Genomic DNA, 15,654 nt, shown 5'->3' with positions numbered 1-15,654 from the left:
GAGTCTATCTCTCACTGCCTGGACTGCCATCATCTGCCTCAAGCCATACGTGTGTGCTGAAGTAGCAAGAGCAAAGAGACTCAGCAGATCTCTCAGCTTTTAATCCTCTCTCTTTCATTTTTTTAATTAAGAAAAAGTCTCGGCAGAGAGATATTTTAGAAAACGTTAGACACATGGAATTACCTCACTGCTCACAGCCCTGAGACTACTGAGTTAAATCCTATTGAACCCAGTGCTTTAAAAATAGCACTGAATCATACATGCCGTCAGTATTGAACTGGATGCTGCTTTGTTGTATATATATTTGCCACATTGATTTAAAAATTACACTGATAATGAATACAAGGGAGAAGAAAATATTCTAAAATGGATAGTGACACCGATTGTACAAAACTTCTTGGAATGATCAAACTATTAAATTATGTAGTCTGTGTGGGAGGTGTCCATAAAACTGTAAAGAAAGAAAGAAAGAAAGAAAGAAAGAAAGAAAGAAAGAAAGAAAGAAAGAAAGAAAGAAAGAAAGAAAGAAAGAAGGAACGCAAGCCTAGAGGAGCCTCCACTTGATTGATCTACTCCTACTACTCCCTCCACTGTGCTCACTCTGCCAACATTACCATGGCTGCTGGGTGGTCTTTGCAGGCTGCTGACTGCGCTGATCTATGGGCCATCCACTCCGTATCCCCTGTCTGCACAGAGGTATCTTTGCCCCACGGGCAGGTCCTTCTTAAACTCCACGGAAAAGCGAGGGTTGACCACCAGCCTGAGGTGATGAAGACTTTATCCTCTTGTGAAATTTTTGTGATTTCAGTCTGGACCTGCAAAGCACGCCCACCCAAAGGCTTGGTTGCAATGCAAGAATGTTCCAATAGAGTTTCAGAAATAAAATCGGGAGGCCTAGCTTGTTTCCGCCCGGTCTCGAACCGGGGATCTTTCGCGTGTTAGGCGAACGTGATAACCACTACACTACGGAAACCTGCCTGCTGGACTATTTTCCTAATTTTCATTGGTTCATCGCATACTTGTCCTTTATGCTATTTTCGTGATTGAGCAGATACTTTCTGTTTACTTTTCTTTATGTTTGGAGGTGCTTAAAATCGACAGTACTCAACCCGGAAAGCCATGGATTGCGTGTTTCTCTCAGAGCCCCGATTCCTCCAGAAATACCAGACAGGAAAATCTTGGCTAACTCTCAGGGAGTTTTCCATATGTTCCAGACCCCGTGGGGTCGCTGTCCACGTAACACACTCTGAGCTTCATCTCCAGACGACTGAGCAGGGTCCTTTAGGAACCGGGACGAACGGGCTCAGCTAAGGAGCCGTCTGCGCTGTGGTGCCCCGGCAATGACAGGAGGGACCGAGGACAGAGAGTGTGGCTGTCAGGCTGTGGCCAGCTGTCTGTCAAGCGAGGGGGCTGGGAGTGGTAGGGGCTTTGCCAAAGTGCTATCTGTGGCGACTGAGTCTATTCGACTTCAAATGCACTTCTTGATCACTCATGCTTTCCGCTCTGGAACGACTACACTGGGGTCCGATCACCTTTGAAATATTTTCTAGAAGGAAGGTGACTCTTCTCAGTTACTTAGCCCCTTTCAGCTGTAGTAATCACCGTCCTTACCCGGGGGAACAGGAACGATCTACCTTCCACTCGGTTTTAAATGAAGCTTTTCTAAGGATGAATGCTGCTGGCTTAGCAACTAAAGGCAAATCTGCAGTGTGAAACCAGCAGCAGCTTTGTGGGAGAAAGAGGCTTTCTTTCTTTCTTTCTTTTAAAATCATAGTATTTGTCTTATCACAATCCATCCATCCATTGTGTCAAGCACGTTTGTGCATTTGTGCTATCATTTTCAAAACATGTTCTTTCTACTTGATTCCTTGACATCAGCTCCTCATTTTTACCCTCTCTCCCCTCCTCTTCCCTCCCTCCCTCATAAACCCTTGATAATTTATAATTATGATTATTTTCCCATGTCTTACACTGACCGATGTCTCCCTTCACCCACTTTTCTGTTTTTCCCCCACGGGAGGGGTACTATATAGAATAGATCATTGTGTTCGGTGCCCTCTTTCTCCCCCAACCTTCCCCTTACTCTCCTATTGCCATTACTCTCATTATTAGTGCCGAGCGGATTATCTGTCCTGGATTCCCTTGTTTCCAGCTTTTATCTGTACCCATGTACGTATTCTGTTCTAACCACATTTGTAAGGTAGAATTGGGGTCATGATAGTGGGGGAGAGGAAGCATCAAAGTTGTATGTTTCATCGGTGTTGTACTGGACTGAAAGATGGGCTGTCTACTCCATCAAGGGTTGTAGTTGGAGACCCAACCGGTGCACAGTTCCCCTTGTCCCGTAGAGTCACTGTGTATTGGAATCGACTCGATGGCTGTGAGTTTGGTGTCTTCGAAACCTGAGTCCTGGTGATAGTGTTCAGCGCGGAAAAGATGCTTGATCCCAAATACTAGAGAGCTCTAAGGAGAGGGAGACTTCTGGCCTCTGAGAAAGGTCAAATTCTGTCTCCTTCTCCTGGCAACTAAAAGACAGTCTGATCAAACTTCGTGAGTTGTTGTGGTTTAGGGGCCTCAGAGAAGGTTCCAACTCTCAATCCTTCTATGTACAACAGAAGGAAAGACTACACGATGACCGTGGGCCATCCTCACGATTGCTGCTGTGTGGGAGACCTTGGCTATGTGTCAGCCATCTCCTTGTGCGCCTTCCTCTTTTTCGCTGATCCTCTCTTTCACTAGTCACTCTTGATAACATGTCCAACATGCCAAAGACATAAATACCACAGGGTTCTCCAATAGCAGTGGTTCTCAACCTTCCTAATGCCGTGACCCTTTCATACAATTCCTCATGTTGTGGTGACAACCAACCATAAAATGATTTTTGTTGCTACTTCTTAACTTTAATTTTGCTGCTGTTAAGAATTGTCATGTAAATATCTGATAGGCAGGATGTATTTTCATTGCTACAAATTGAACATGAATAAAGCATAGTGATTCATCACAAAACAATATGTAATTATAGATTATTAAATATTTATTTATAATGACAAAGAAATGAAATTTTGAGTTGAAGCATGGTGTAGTATGGGTAATTTTCTTCATGCCAGAGCTCTTAATTGGGCGTATCTGCATGTGGGTGGACCCGCCTGGAGATGGATAGAGGAGCGCTGTCTTGGTTCCTAAAACCATCAGAAATATGTGTTTTCCCATGGTCTTAGGTTACTCCTGTGAAAGGGTCATTGGACTCAAAGGGGTCATGACCTACAGGTTCAGCCTATAGGAATAAAGGAGGGGGTGTATTGCTCTTGGTGGTTTTTTTAATTAATCATTTTATTGGGGGGCTCTTACAAATCTTAAATTAATCCATCATTCAATTGTATTAAGCACACTTTTACATAAGTTACCATCATCATTTCCAAAGCATTTTCTTTCTACTTGAGCCCTTGATATCAGCTTCTCTTTTTCCCCTCCCTTCCCCAACATCCTATCCTCATGACTCTTTCATCAATTATATATTATTATTGTTATTTCATATATTACACCATCTGTTGCCTCTCTTCACCCACATTTCTGTTATTTCTTCCCCTGGGGGTGTGTGGCTATATATCCAACCTTGTAATTGGTTCCCCTTTCTCCTCTGCCCCCCTCGCCCCTCTCCCCTCATGGTATCACTTCTCTCACTACTGTTCCTGAGGGGTTTATCTGTCCTGGATTCTATGTGTCAAGAGCTCTTATCTGTACCAGTGTATATAATCCGGTCTAGCTGGGTTTTTAAGGTAGATCTGGGTCATGATAGTGAGAGGTAGGGAGGGGGTTGGGAGGAGGGAAAGCATTCAGGAACTAGAGGAATGTTGTTTATTCCATGGGTGCTATACTGAGCCTGCTTGAATTATCCCTTCCTTGTGATCCTTTGTAGGGGAATGTCCACTTGTCTACATATGGGCTTTGAGTCTCCGTGTGACTCCGCCCTCGTTCACATCGATATAATTTTTCAAATATAGTTGAATACCTGTTCCTGTGGATGCCTCATGATCACACAGACAAGTTTGCTTCTTTCATGTGGGCTTTGTTGCTTCCCTGCTAGATGGCCGCTTGTTTTACTTCAGGCCTTTAAGACCCTGGGCACTATATCTTTTGATAGACAGGCAGCATCTACATTATTCATCACATTTGCTTATGGACCCATTTTGTCCTCAGCGATTGTGTTGGGAAAGTGAATATCAAAGAGTGGCAAGTTATTAGAACAACGCATTCTTGTTTTTTGGCAGGCCTTGAGTAGAGGCCCAAAGTCCATCTGAGATAACCGGCCACCCACGTGCTCTTGCTTTTTACATTTTACAGAAGTAGTAAGCTTGCTGACTCCTCACCCTTCTCTTCTAAAGAATATTTCCCTTTAATAATTTAAATTACAATTCAATTTTTTTTAAAAAGTCCTTGTGGCGCAATTGGTTAGGCTTGCAGGTGCTCACTGCACGTCGTTGGTTGGCGCCAAAGACCCCCTCCATGGGCTCTTGCGGCACATAATTAAAGTCTCGGGAAGAATCGGTGGCAGTGGGTTTAACTATCATTCTTTATTCCCATCCTAAGTTTATACTTTCGCATTTTCCTTATCCACACTGGCACAAAAAGAAAGGAAACCTCTATATCCAGCAGAAAGGAGTTTCACTCCTCCGTTAGGTCTTTCTCGGTTGAAGGTGTTCTGGAGCTTTTTGGTTTCGTCCTGGGAGCAACATTCCCTGAGAGGCATCTCCCTCCTCCTCCAGGATGAAGCCCAGTCTAGCACCTAGTCCAGCTGGTCACGGCTCAGGGCTTGGGGCTCCCTCTCCGGACCGGAAGGTCCCTGGGAGACGCCCTTCTCAGCCCTGGGTGCAAACCTCCGGTGGGTGGAGGAGACCCCTGTTGGACCATTCTGCTATTTTAATTAGCAAATAACTGCTTCTGTTCCTTTTTCCTTTCCCGGAGTTTTCTGGAATGGTGTCACCTCCTTTGCTCTTCTGGTCCTGCATTTTACCCCGGCAAGAAGGGTTGACCAGTGATTAATTTCACAGATGGAAGAGATCACATAGAAGGTCACGTTTGTGTATGATCTGTTCTTAGAAAAATTAATAAGGGCTCTAGGTTTTGCTGCCCTCATGCAGACGCTTACAAATTAATAATTTTAAAATATCATTAAATTAAATTGTGAAAAATATTTGAATAGATATTCTCCACAAAAACATATAAATGACTCACAAGCACATGAAAATAAAGCTTCGTCATCATTCATTAGAGATGTGCAAATTAAACCACAATGTGATGCCATTCACACCTACAAGACCAGTGGTTCTCAACCTTCCTGGTGCCTTGTGATCCTTTAATACAGATCCTCATGTGGTGGTGACCCCCCCAACCATAAAATTATTTTCGTTCAAAAATATTATTTTTGTTGCTACTGCATAACTGTAAATTTGCTATTGTTATGAATCGTCATATAAATATCTGATATGCAGGATGTATTTTCATTGTTACAAACTGAGCATAATTAAAGCATAGTGATTCATCACTAAGACAATATGTAATTCTATATTGTAAAATATTTACTTCTAATTAAAAATAAATGAATATTTGTCTTGAAGCATGGTGTAGCATGGGGAACAGTCTTCACATCACGTACTCATATGTGAGTGTATGGGCATGTGGGTGGACCCGCATGGATAGAGAAGCGGTGTCGGAGTTCCTAAGACCATCCGAAATATTAGTTTCCGATGGTCTTAGGCAACCCCTGTGAAAGGGTTGTTCAACCCCAAAGGGGTTGCGACCTGCAGGTTGAGAACCACTGGGCTAGACTGTAAATAAGAGCAAACAATGGACAGCTGGCTTGTGGAGAACTTGGTGCTCTCAGGCACTGCTGATGGAAGGTAAATGGAAGCAGCCACTTTAGAAGTTTTAGTTTCTTACAATTTTAATGTATTCTTATGAGTTGAATTGTGTCCCCAAAGTTATTTGTTATAAATTCCAACCCCTATACCTGTGGGTGAAATCTCATTGGGGATAGGGTGTATTGGGCTTTTAAGCAGGCCTTATTAGTGTGACCAAAAACCCCAAACTCACTGCCATCAAGTCGATATTGACTCACAGATTGTAACTCTCTTGTGGGCTTACAAAGCCTCATCATTCTCCCCAAGAGTGGCTGGTGGTTTTGTAACTGATTTCTTGGTAGTTAGCAGCCCAATGTTTGTAGGATGTTTCATGGCTCAATCACGTTCCCAAAATATTTCATTCTATTTTCAGTGGAAGCTCACGCAGCCAATGAGGGCCTACACGTCCCATTTCACAATATCTACCCAAATGGTTCCGTGAGTTTGATTGTATTTTTCGCAAAGTGTTGACATCTCGTTTTTTCAGTTCTGGTTGTTCTGGTTCCTGTCATCTCATTGCCCTGCCTTAGAGCAGTGGTCTCACCTGTGGGTTGTGACCACAGGGGCCACCCTGTGGAACTTGAACTTGGCATAAGCCACTACAGCGCAAGAGCTCCTTGCACAAACGTAGGTCTTAGAAATTGGAACTTTTATTTATTTTTTTAAAGACAGCGTCCTGCTGCTCTGAAGCTTTCTGTGGATGCTCCCAGCTGTCCCGGGTGCCTGCGCTACTCTCCGCGGGTTTAACACCAAAGCGCTTTGCCAACCATTGCCAGGATCTAGCCACCCTCAGAGTCTGGTCCGCCTCCCGCCTCCGCTCAGTCCCTCCCCCTGTTCCGGCCTTCCACCACTTCCACCCGTCCCCTCCCCACCCCTCACCCCCCCATTCAGGGTCGCAGGTGGATTTCTGTTGTTTTTTTTTAAATCTGGTAATAAATGTCCTCGTGCCGACGATGCACATGCAGCTAGGTTCTTCAGGAGTTTGTGTGGGACTGAAGTTAAAAGAAAAGAAACAAGTCACCTATCTGTACAGGCTAGTGGAAATCAAAACGGTCTAGATCAGCAAGACAAACAAACTCACAGCCATCGGCTCGATCCCGACTCCCCGTGACCCTATGGGAGAGGGTGGCGTTGCCCGTTGCCCAGGGGGCGTGCAGATTCCAAGCCTGTGGATCCTCAGCAGGAAAAGACCGAATTTCTCTCCGGCGGTCGGGCGGGAAGTTGGTTTCGAACCGCAGCGCAGCGCAGCGCAGCTCAGACCCACGCGCGCGCCCGGCTCCGGGATTCCTTCCAGCACCGGCCCACGGCCCGAGCCCGTGCCCACTCCGAGCACCACGCAGCTGCCTCCCCTTTTTGTCGACTCCTCGACGGTCACCTTCTGCGTGAATGGGGTGCCCTAAACGGGTGTGTTTTCCTTGATGTCTTGTGCGCATTTTGGCTAATTTGGAGGCTGATGGGTTATTTTTAACGCCTCTATCTGCAGCATGGCGTCTGGAATGATTTCCTCTTTAGCGAGTTATGGCTCTGCGGAGCCTGAGATGGAAAAGACGTGATTCATCCCTTATGATGTCTTTCATTCACTTTATTTGCATTGTGTCATAAATTTAAAGTCGGCTCGTACGCGCCACTAATCACTGATCGCCCCACAGCGTCGGTATCAATGAAATTGTTGGCTGCACAGACAGATGAACGGACTGGATCAATCGAAGTGCTCGCCAGGAGATAAAAATAGATACAAGCACACATGCAAATCAAGAAAGAAGGGAAAGAAAACTCTAATGGGCGTCACTCTATCACATAGACGATGTTCCAAAGGTGAAATTTTAAGTGTTTTAAGGGGACGTAACTCTTAAAGATTTCCCAAAAAACCGGCCCGTTTCATCAGAACTGTCATCACCTTGCGCACATTTCTAGTTGCATACTCATGAATAATGATAGTGGTGAATTGTACACCTATATGGGCCAGTGGCGCAATGGATAACGCGTCTGACTACGGATCAGAAGATTCTAGGTTCGACTCCTGGCTGGCTCGTACCTTTTAGGAAACTTGTAACCAAAGTTTGTTTCTCCATGTAATTCCTTCAATTGCCTCCCACAATCCACTTGATGCTGTTAGACTTGGTTTGCTTTGGTTCCTGAGCATTGTGACTTAAACATTAAGCTTTTAAGCTAAGGGTTGGCTGTTCAAATCTAAAAGCCACGCCCAGCTAAAGAGTTGAAGCTGCCTGCTCCCAGGAGGATGGACAGCCTGGAAACCCTGAACAAGGTCACTGGGAGGAAGAATCCACTGAAGAAGTGTGGTGTTTGGATTTGGCATTTTGGATTTCCTCACAAAGTAACCTTGACTACACAGTGAATCTGAATTGTTACTGAAAATATCTGTTATCAGAAATTTGGCTGTTTTTCCCTCGTTTCTTTTGCTAGCGCTGAGGAAGAGAGCCGAAAGATCCCTTCAGAAAAACATACCAATAAACCAATTTTGAATTAGTTACGATTCTGAAAATCAATCAACTTAGGGTGATAGTGATGTAGCTGCTTCAAATAAATGCTAGCCACTAGAATGTATTGATAATTTAGAAGAGTCTTTATAGCCGGACTGCTAGAATCCAAAAGTGATATTGGATTGCAGTTTCCAGTGCACGTTTCAGTCCATCTTTAAAGACAAAACTTATTTATGATTTGTCTTGGACCTCAGCAACCGTGGACAAACGCAGAAAGCAAAAGTAATGTTATTATTCTTTAGAGTCAGTCGGTACAAGCATTAGTAAGTAGAGTGTTACAAGCTACCGTATTTATTATAACATCCTAGTTAATTGAAATAGCAATATCATGGTTACAATATCAAAAGGCATAATATAATTAATTACAATGTTCTGATCTTGAGCATATGAGAGTACATTCTAAACGCAACCACTAGTGGGACTGTCTGAGATGGGGGGAAGGAGGTAGGTCATTCAGCAGTCAGCAAGGCGGCATTACAGTGGCGTGTGTGGGTCTGTCTCAGTGGTGACGATTGCACAACTCTGTTTAATAGGTTTAATAATCACTGAATTGTGATATGTATGATATGTGAATTAGGTGTCAATAAAACTTGTCTTAAATTTTTTGGATCAATAAACCGTAGAGAAAAAAAATAACAATACATAATACATTTTCATGCTTAACTTTTGCCCCCCAGGGCAGGCTAAATAAACCATCAAAGAAAAAAAATAACAATACATAATACATTTTCATGCTTAACTTTTGCCCCCCAGGGCAGGCTAAATAAACCATCAAAGAAAAAAAATAACAATACATAATACATTTTCATGCTTAACGTTTGCTCCCCAGGGCAGGCTCCCTCTCTCTCTTAGAGCAGAATGGCCTCTGTGGGTTTCTCAGACTGGGCTCCTCACAGGAGCAGAAAGCCTCTTCTTTCAGTCAAGGAGCAGCTGGCAGGATCCAACTGCTGACCTTGGGCTTAGTCACCCGTGCTCCTTTCTCTCTCCCCAGAATTCCTCACTCCCTTGATGATCCTCACGTTTACCATCCCCAGTTTATGGCCCCTGTGTTCTGTTCTTTTTAGATTCCCAAAGTGATAAACTGGAGCACATCCCTACATGGACACAGTCTCTTCATCATCACAAAGAAAATCCAACTCCCAGATGGGATTGCATTCACCAGCATGTTGTTGGTAAGTAGCTTCCAGCCAGTGCCACCTCACAGCACCTTCGTTAGAGCTTTAGCGTCCCATACATGCGTTGGCACAATTCAATCAGTAACAGAAGTCAGGGATAAATTCTTGACAAATTGATAAACGGTCACTGGTGATCCAACAAGAAGTTTCCATGAAGCGGTAGTGTCAAAAAGCAAAACAAACAAACCAAAACCTCCAAAAAAAAAAAAACAAAACAAAACCGGGATGTAGTGGATTTAAAGAACAGGAGGAAATTGGAGCTAGTTAAACCTAGATAACTCTATTAGGAAATTTCATAATAAAATAATCTGAGAAACAGAGGGCAGTAGGTAAAAGAAAATGTTGATGAAGAGAAACTGGTTTGAGCTAGGAGAAAACTGTACATAAGAATAACATGAAGAGAAAACAGAGAGTGTTCACGCATGGACTCTGCAAATATTTATTTGCGCTCTGACTTTGGCTCCATTCCAGGTCCTGGGAATTTAGAAAAGGGCCCTGGGGGAAAAGGGGTGGGGTGGGGAGGATTCTGTTTTCATGGACAGCAATGAGAGTGGCAGTCAATGGGTAGTTTTGTGCTTGTCTTTTGTTTGTTTAAGGAAAAGATGCCCAGCGTATGACTGTACGAAGGGTATTATTGTAACCCTTAGAAATTCCAGTCTCACAGCTAGGAGAGGACTGCGGGAGGGATGTGGATGTAATAGGGGAGAGAGAGTGCCTATCAGCTAGTGACCATCAGATGAACACCCCCTCTCTTAGCCTGGTTTTCTTCACTAAACTTTCTATTTTCAGGTTTTGTGTTACTTGCTCCAACTAGTTGTTTTCTCCCCGGCTGCTGCTTTCCTGTTAGGAGAAAGAACAAAACGTGCATATGGGTCTCTAGTGGGGTTCAAGGAAAAGACTAAACATTTCATCCAAGTTTTGTTTTGTTTTTAAAAATCATTTTATTGGGGGCTCATACAACTCAACACAATCCATCCATGCATCCATTGTGTCAAGCACATTTGCACATGTTGCCATCATCTTTCTCAAAACATTTGCTTTCTACCTTCAGCCCTTGGTATCAGCTCCTCACTTTTCCTCTCATTCCCCACGCCCCCTCCTTCACGGACTCTTGATTATTTATGTTATTAAAATTTTGTCATTTAATCCATACTTGATGTCCCATGAAGGTTAGTCTCATATTACAGGCAAATGAGTAATGACGGTAAAAGAAGGGAATTGGCCCGTACGGGGATCGAACCCGCGACCTTGGCGTTATTAGCACCACGCTCTAACCAACTGAGCTAACCGGCCATCCACATGCTCTGTTGTTTTACTTTTTACAGAAGTAGTAAGCTCTCTGACTGACTTCTCCCTTCTATTTTAAGGAATACTTCCCTTTAATCATGTAAATTATAATTCGATTTAAGAAAAAGTCCTCGTGGCGCAATGGGATAGGTTTGCAGCTGCTCACTGCACGTCGGCGGTTGGCACCCAGGAGTCCGCTCCAATGGCCTGTGGCGGCACAGATTTAAAATCTCGGGAACAATCGGTGGCAGTGGGTTTGTTTAACTAACACTCTTTATTCCCGTCTTAAGTGATTACTTTCGCTTTCCCTGTTCCGCACTCGCACAAAAAGAAAGGAAACCTCTATATCCAGCAGAAAAGCGCTTCGCTCCTCTGTTAGGTCTTCCGTGGTTGACAGACATAATTGTTTATATCGTAAATTTCAAATTTTCTTTATAAATTTCCTAGAATAATAAAGGAATTTAATAGGCTAACAAGATGAAAGGTCAATAAACAGGCATACAAAATATGTGGTTGTGTATATATAATCAAAATACTTTAAAAGTTCAGATTTTAAATAAATCCCATGCGCAGTAGCACTAAATTTCATGAAATATTTTGGCATCAATCATCTGCAAGAAATTCGTTCTGGATTCTAAAACGTCAGAAACTACATTATGAAAAGTTGTACTTTCTTCAAGAATTGTAAATCTCAATATTGCCAAAATATCAGTTATTCTCCAAATTGATCCATAGATTCATGTAATCTAAGTTAAAATCCCAGAAAGGCAATTTTTTTAGAACTCTACAAACATATTCTAAAGTTTATATGAAAAGTCATACGACATAGATATAGAAAAGACAAAACTTTGGAAGAAGAAAAACAGTATTAGAAGATTTCAAGATTTAGCACAAAGAAACAGTAAGACACGACAGTGTGATATTAGTGTAAGGAAAGGCCACAGATCAATGACCAAAAGGAACAGACTCTTACACATGAGTTCAATAGATAGTTGATAACATTGCCAAGAAAATTGAATGAAGAAACAAAGATCTTTGCAAAATTTATGCTGAAACAATAACACATCTATACGTAAAAAAAGAGAGAGACCAGCATTGTAATATTAACAAAATTAATGTAGAATGGGATCATAGATCTAAATGTAAAACCTAAAACAAAAAATATTGTTGAAGGAAACCTCGGAGAGAAAATTCTTTATAATGTTGAATTACAAAGATTTTTTATTTTTTAAAATATTTAAAAATTTTTATGTCTTTTAAAAAAGTCATTTAAAAAAATAAAAAAATAAAAAAGTCATTTTATCGGGCTTAACCATCTTTAAAAAAATTTTTTTAATCATATTATTGGGGACTGGTACAGCTCATCACAAATACCTCCATACATACATACATTGTGTCAAGCACATTTGTACATTTGTTGCCATCATCACTCTCAAAACATTTGCTATTTACTTGAGCCCTTGGTATCAGCTCCTCATTCTCCCCTACCTCATTGCACTCCACCATGAACATTTGATAACTTATAAATTATTATCTTTTCATGTCTTACACTGCCCGGCGTCTCCCTTTACTCACTTTTCTGTTGTCCGTCCCTCAGGGAGGGGGTTATTTGTAGATTCTTGTAATCGGTTCCCCCTTCTCCTCCACCTTCCCTCCACCCTTCGGTATCACCACTCTCACCACAGGCCCTGAGGGGTTCATCTGTCCTAGACTCCCTGTGTTTCCAGTTCCTATCTGTACCAATATACATCCTCTGGATTTGTAATGTAGAATTGGGATCATGATAGTGAGGGGAGGAAGCATTTAAGAACTAGAGGAAAGTTGTGGGTTTCATCATTGCTATACTGTACCCTGACTGGCTGGACTCCTCCCAGAGATCCTTCTATAAGGGAATGTCCAGTTTCCTACAGATAGGCTTTGGGTCCCCACTCTGCACTCTCCTCATTCACAATGATATGATTTTTTGGTTTTCGATGCCTGATCCCATCAACACCTCATGATCACACAGGCTGATGTGCTTCTTCCATGTGATCTTTGTTGCTTCTCAGCTAGATGGATGCTTGTTTGCCTTTAAGACCCCAGATTTATATCTTTTGATAGCCTGGCACTATTGGCTTTCTTCATCACATTTGCTTATTCACCCACTTGTCGGGAAGGTGAGCATCATGGAATGCCAGCTTAATAGAACAAAGTGTTCTTGCATTAAGAGAGTACTTGAGTAGAGGTTCAATGTTCATCTACTATCTTAATACTAAACCTACCAATATATGCACATAGTTCTAATTCCCCATCAACATATATAAATATATTCACTTTGCACATGCTAGTATTTATATTTCTATAAATTCCTTTGCTTCCTAGTTCTTTCCACTATTTCCTTTTACTTTCCTCTTGTCCCATTATTCTAAGCCTTCATTTGGGTTTCAGTAATTCCCCTTGGTTACACTGCCCTTGATTAAGCACTATCATGCCTCTTTCACCCTCCAGGCCACCAATTTTGGATTACTTGTTCCCTTTTCCCTGGGTTTGTTAACACCACTTCCTTTACTCCATAAAATTACTACCTCTCAATAAATAAATAAACAAACAAATAAATAAACAAGCTTTTTCTCACTCAAGGCCATCTATTCAATGCTGACTCATAGTGACCCACTGTGGGTTTCTGAGACCACAACTGTAGAAGGGTCGGTCTTTCCCCACACACCTGGAGATGGTTTCAAACTGTCAACCTTGCAGGTCACAGCCCAACGCATAACCACACCATCACCAGGGCCCAACTCAAGTGAAAAATCTGAAGGAAAAAAAAATCATTGTTAAGAAAATGAAAGGTAAGTTGAGAAAATGCAAACAAAACACAAAGCAATGGTGATGTGTCTAAAATGTACAAAGGACTCCCAAAATTCAGTGATTTAAAAATAACAAAGCAATGACAACTGAAGAAATGTTTGAGCAGACATTTTACCAGAGTATGGATGGATGACAAATAATCATATTCGATGATGTTCAACATCATTCGTCTTTAGGGAAATGTAAAGAAAAATCCCCAGAAAGAATAGAAGTCTTTAATGACTAGATCCTTATTGGTGCTATGTGTTGGCCAGAAACCTGAACTCACACTTTGCTAGCGGGATTTCAAGTCATAGGTACAGTTGCTTTGGAAAATTGTCTGGCTGTTTCTCCCTAAATTTGAAATGCAAAAGTAATCTGCACTATGCTAAGGCCCCATATCACTGTGGGAAAGAACAGGAATCCGATCCCCAAACAGCAAGGGCTGAAGGGAACTGGTTACAGCCATCGTGTCTAAGGACAGTCTCATCACAATTTGATTAAACATCGTACATTTTTCTTGTTGGAAAATTTAACTATAACGAGAAGCGTCTTCTCTCACCTCATTTTCTTCAAGTGAATCTTATACACTATAAGGTAAAGGGGCAATTTCACTATGTTGCTGTTCATTCAGTGTTGACTCAAAGGCAGTGGATTTTGTTTTTTGGTTTTTGTTTTGTTTTTGTACTTCAGATGCATTTTTCTGCCCCCAAAGCTCACGCTGTCTCTCCTTTCCCTTGGAGTTGAATTGTTTGGAGAATTAAAGTCTCTTTTGAACTTAAGTAGGTTGATTTGCCCTAATCCCTATAACCCAAAGGCACTGTGATATTTTATTCAGTTCCTTAACTTTCACCCCCGAGACATTTCTATACATGTGAAGAGAAAAACAGAAAAGAAGCTACTTTGCCACCAACGATTCTAAATCATAGAATTGCTCAAATTATTGTCTTCAGGTAACATAGCTGCTAATATTACCAAGGTAACAAGGCTGCTAAAATTGCTGTCCTGGAAGTGGAGTTCAAACCCAGGTGGACACATGTGCACTTGACCTTAAGCCACTCGGCTATCCAGATTACATATAAACAATGGATGGCAACTAATCTCTTAATAAGATGAGTGTGTTTCTTTCCAGTTGCTACAAATTGTCATTTAATTTCGTTGTGTGACACCTGAAGGCAGGCTTCAAAGAGTGTAAGAAAAAAGCAAATCCTTGCAATGCTACTTAGAAAGAAACTGTGAGAAAGTTCAGTTTCCGCAGCATAAGGACCACCACTGGGATGGCGGCAGAGTGAGAAGGCTGTTTAAAAGTTCATCAAAGTAGATCTCTGATGAGTGTTTATGGGTTTGTGTTCAAAGATGTGAGTTTCTAGAACCAATTAACTTCTAAATTGCAATTTTGAATATAGTTACTATATCTCATAAGCATCATAAAATATCTACTAAGCGGCGCGCGCGCACACACACACACACACACACACACACACAATTCTTCTGTGATTTTGGTTCCCAGAGGAAAGAAACAATAATAAATAAAAGGGCTGAGTCATTTGAGTTAGATGCATAGAAGAACTCCAGAGACAACTCTCCTCAGACTTAACAGCATCATGAAGAAGGAACCCCGCCTTTTGATGGATGCATAGAGGTTCTTTGGTCCACATGCACGTCATCACGGCCTCATGAAGGAAGCCATGACAGGAATGCATCACTTAGTTCCGTGGTCCATCCACCTCACAGCTCAGTCTCTGACTGAGGCATTTTCCTGGGCTGGAGATCAAAGAAATGGTCTAGAACATTCTTGCCTTTGCAAGATATCTAAGGAAATCTAGACCTGTCAGTGCCGGATTGATCTTGCCAGGAAAGACTGAGTAGGGGGGTGAAAATACATATGAGAAAAAGGAATTGTCCCTTAGAATGACACAATGATTTTTAAAAAATCATTCTATTGGGGGCTCGTACAATTCTTTTTTT

At 42.0% G+C, this 15,654-nt stretch overlaps 3 non-coding genes across 3 annotated transcripts; 1 reads left to right on the top strand and 2 right to left on the bottom strand.

Moving 5' to 3' along the window:
• Window positions 1-900: 900 nt before the first annotated feature.
• Window positions 901-973, bottom strand: TRNAV-AAC (transfer RNA valine (anticodon AAC)). Its single transcript has one exon. It is a non-coding gene; the product is annotated as a tRNA-Val (tRNA).
• A 6,883-nt stretch (window positions 974-7,856) lies between these two features.
• TRNAR-ACG (transfer RNA arginine (anticodon ACG)) lies at window positions 7,857-7,929 on the top strand. Its single transcript has one exon. It is a non-coding gene; the product is annotated as a tRNA-Arg (tRNA).
• Window positions 7,930-10,792: 2,863 nt separating this feature from the next.
• TRNAI-AAU (transfer RNA isoleucine (anticodon AAU)) lies at window positions 10,793-10,866 on the bottom strand. The gene has a single exon. It is a non-coding gene; the product is annotated as a tRNA-Ile (tRNA).
• Window positions 10,867-15,654: the final 4,788 nt, after the last annotated feature.

The sequence above is a fragment of the Tenrec ecaudatus genome, chromosome 1 (genome assembly GCF_050624435.1).
Source record: "Tenrec ecaudatus isolate mTenEca1 chromosome 1, mTenEca1.hap1, whole genome shotgun sequence".
NCBI classification, from domain to species: domain Eukaryota; kingdom Metazoa; phylum Chordata; class Mammalia; order Afrosoricida; family Tenrecidae; genus Tenrec; species Tenrec ecaudatus.
This window is presented reverse-complemented; position numbering and strand designations above follow the sequence as displayed.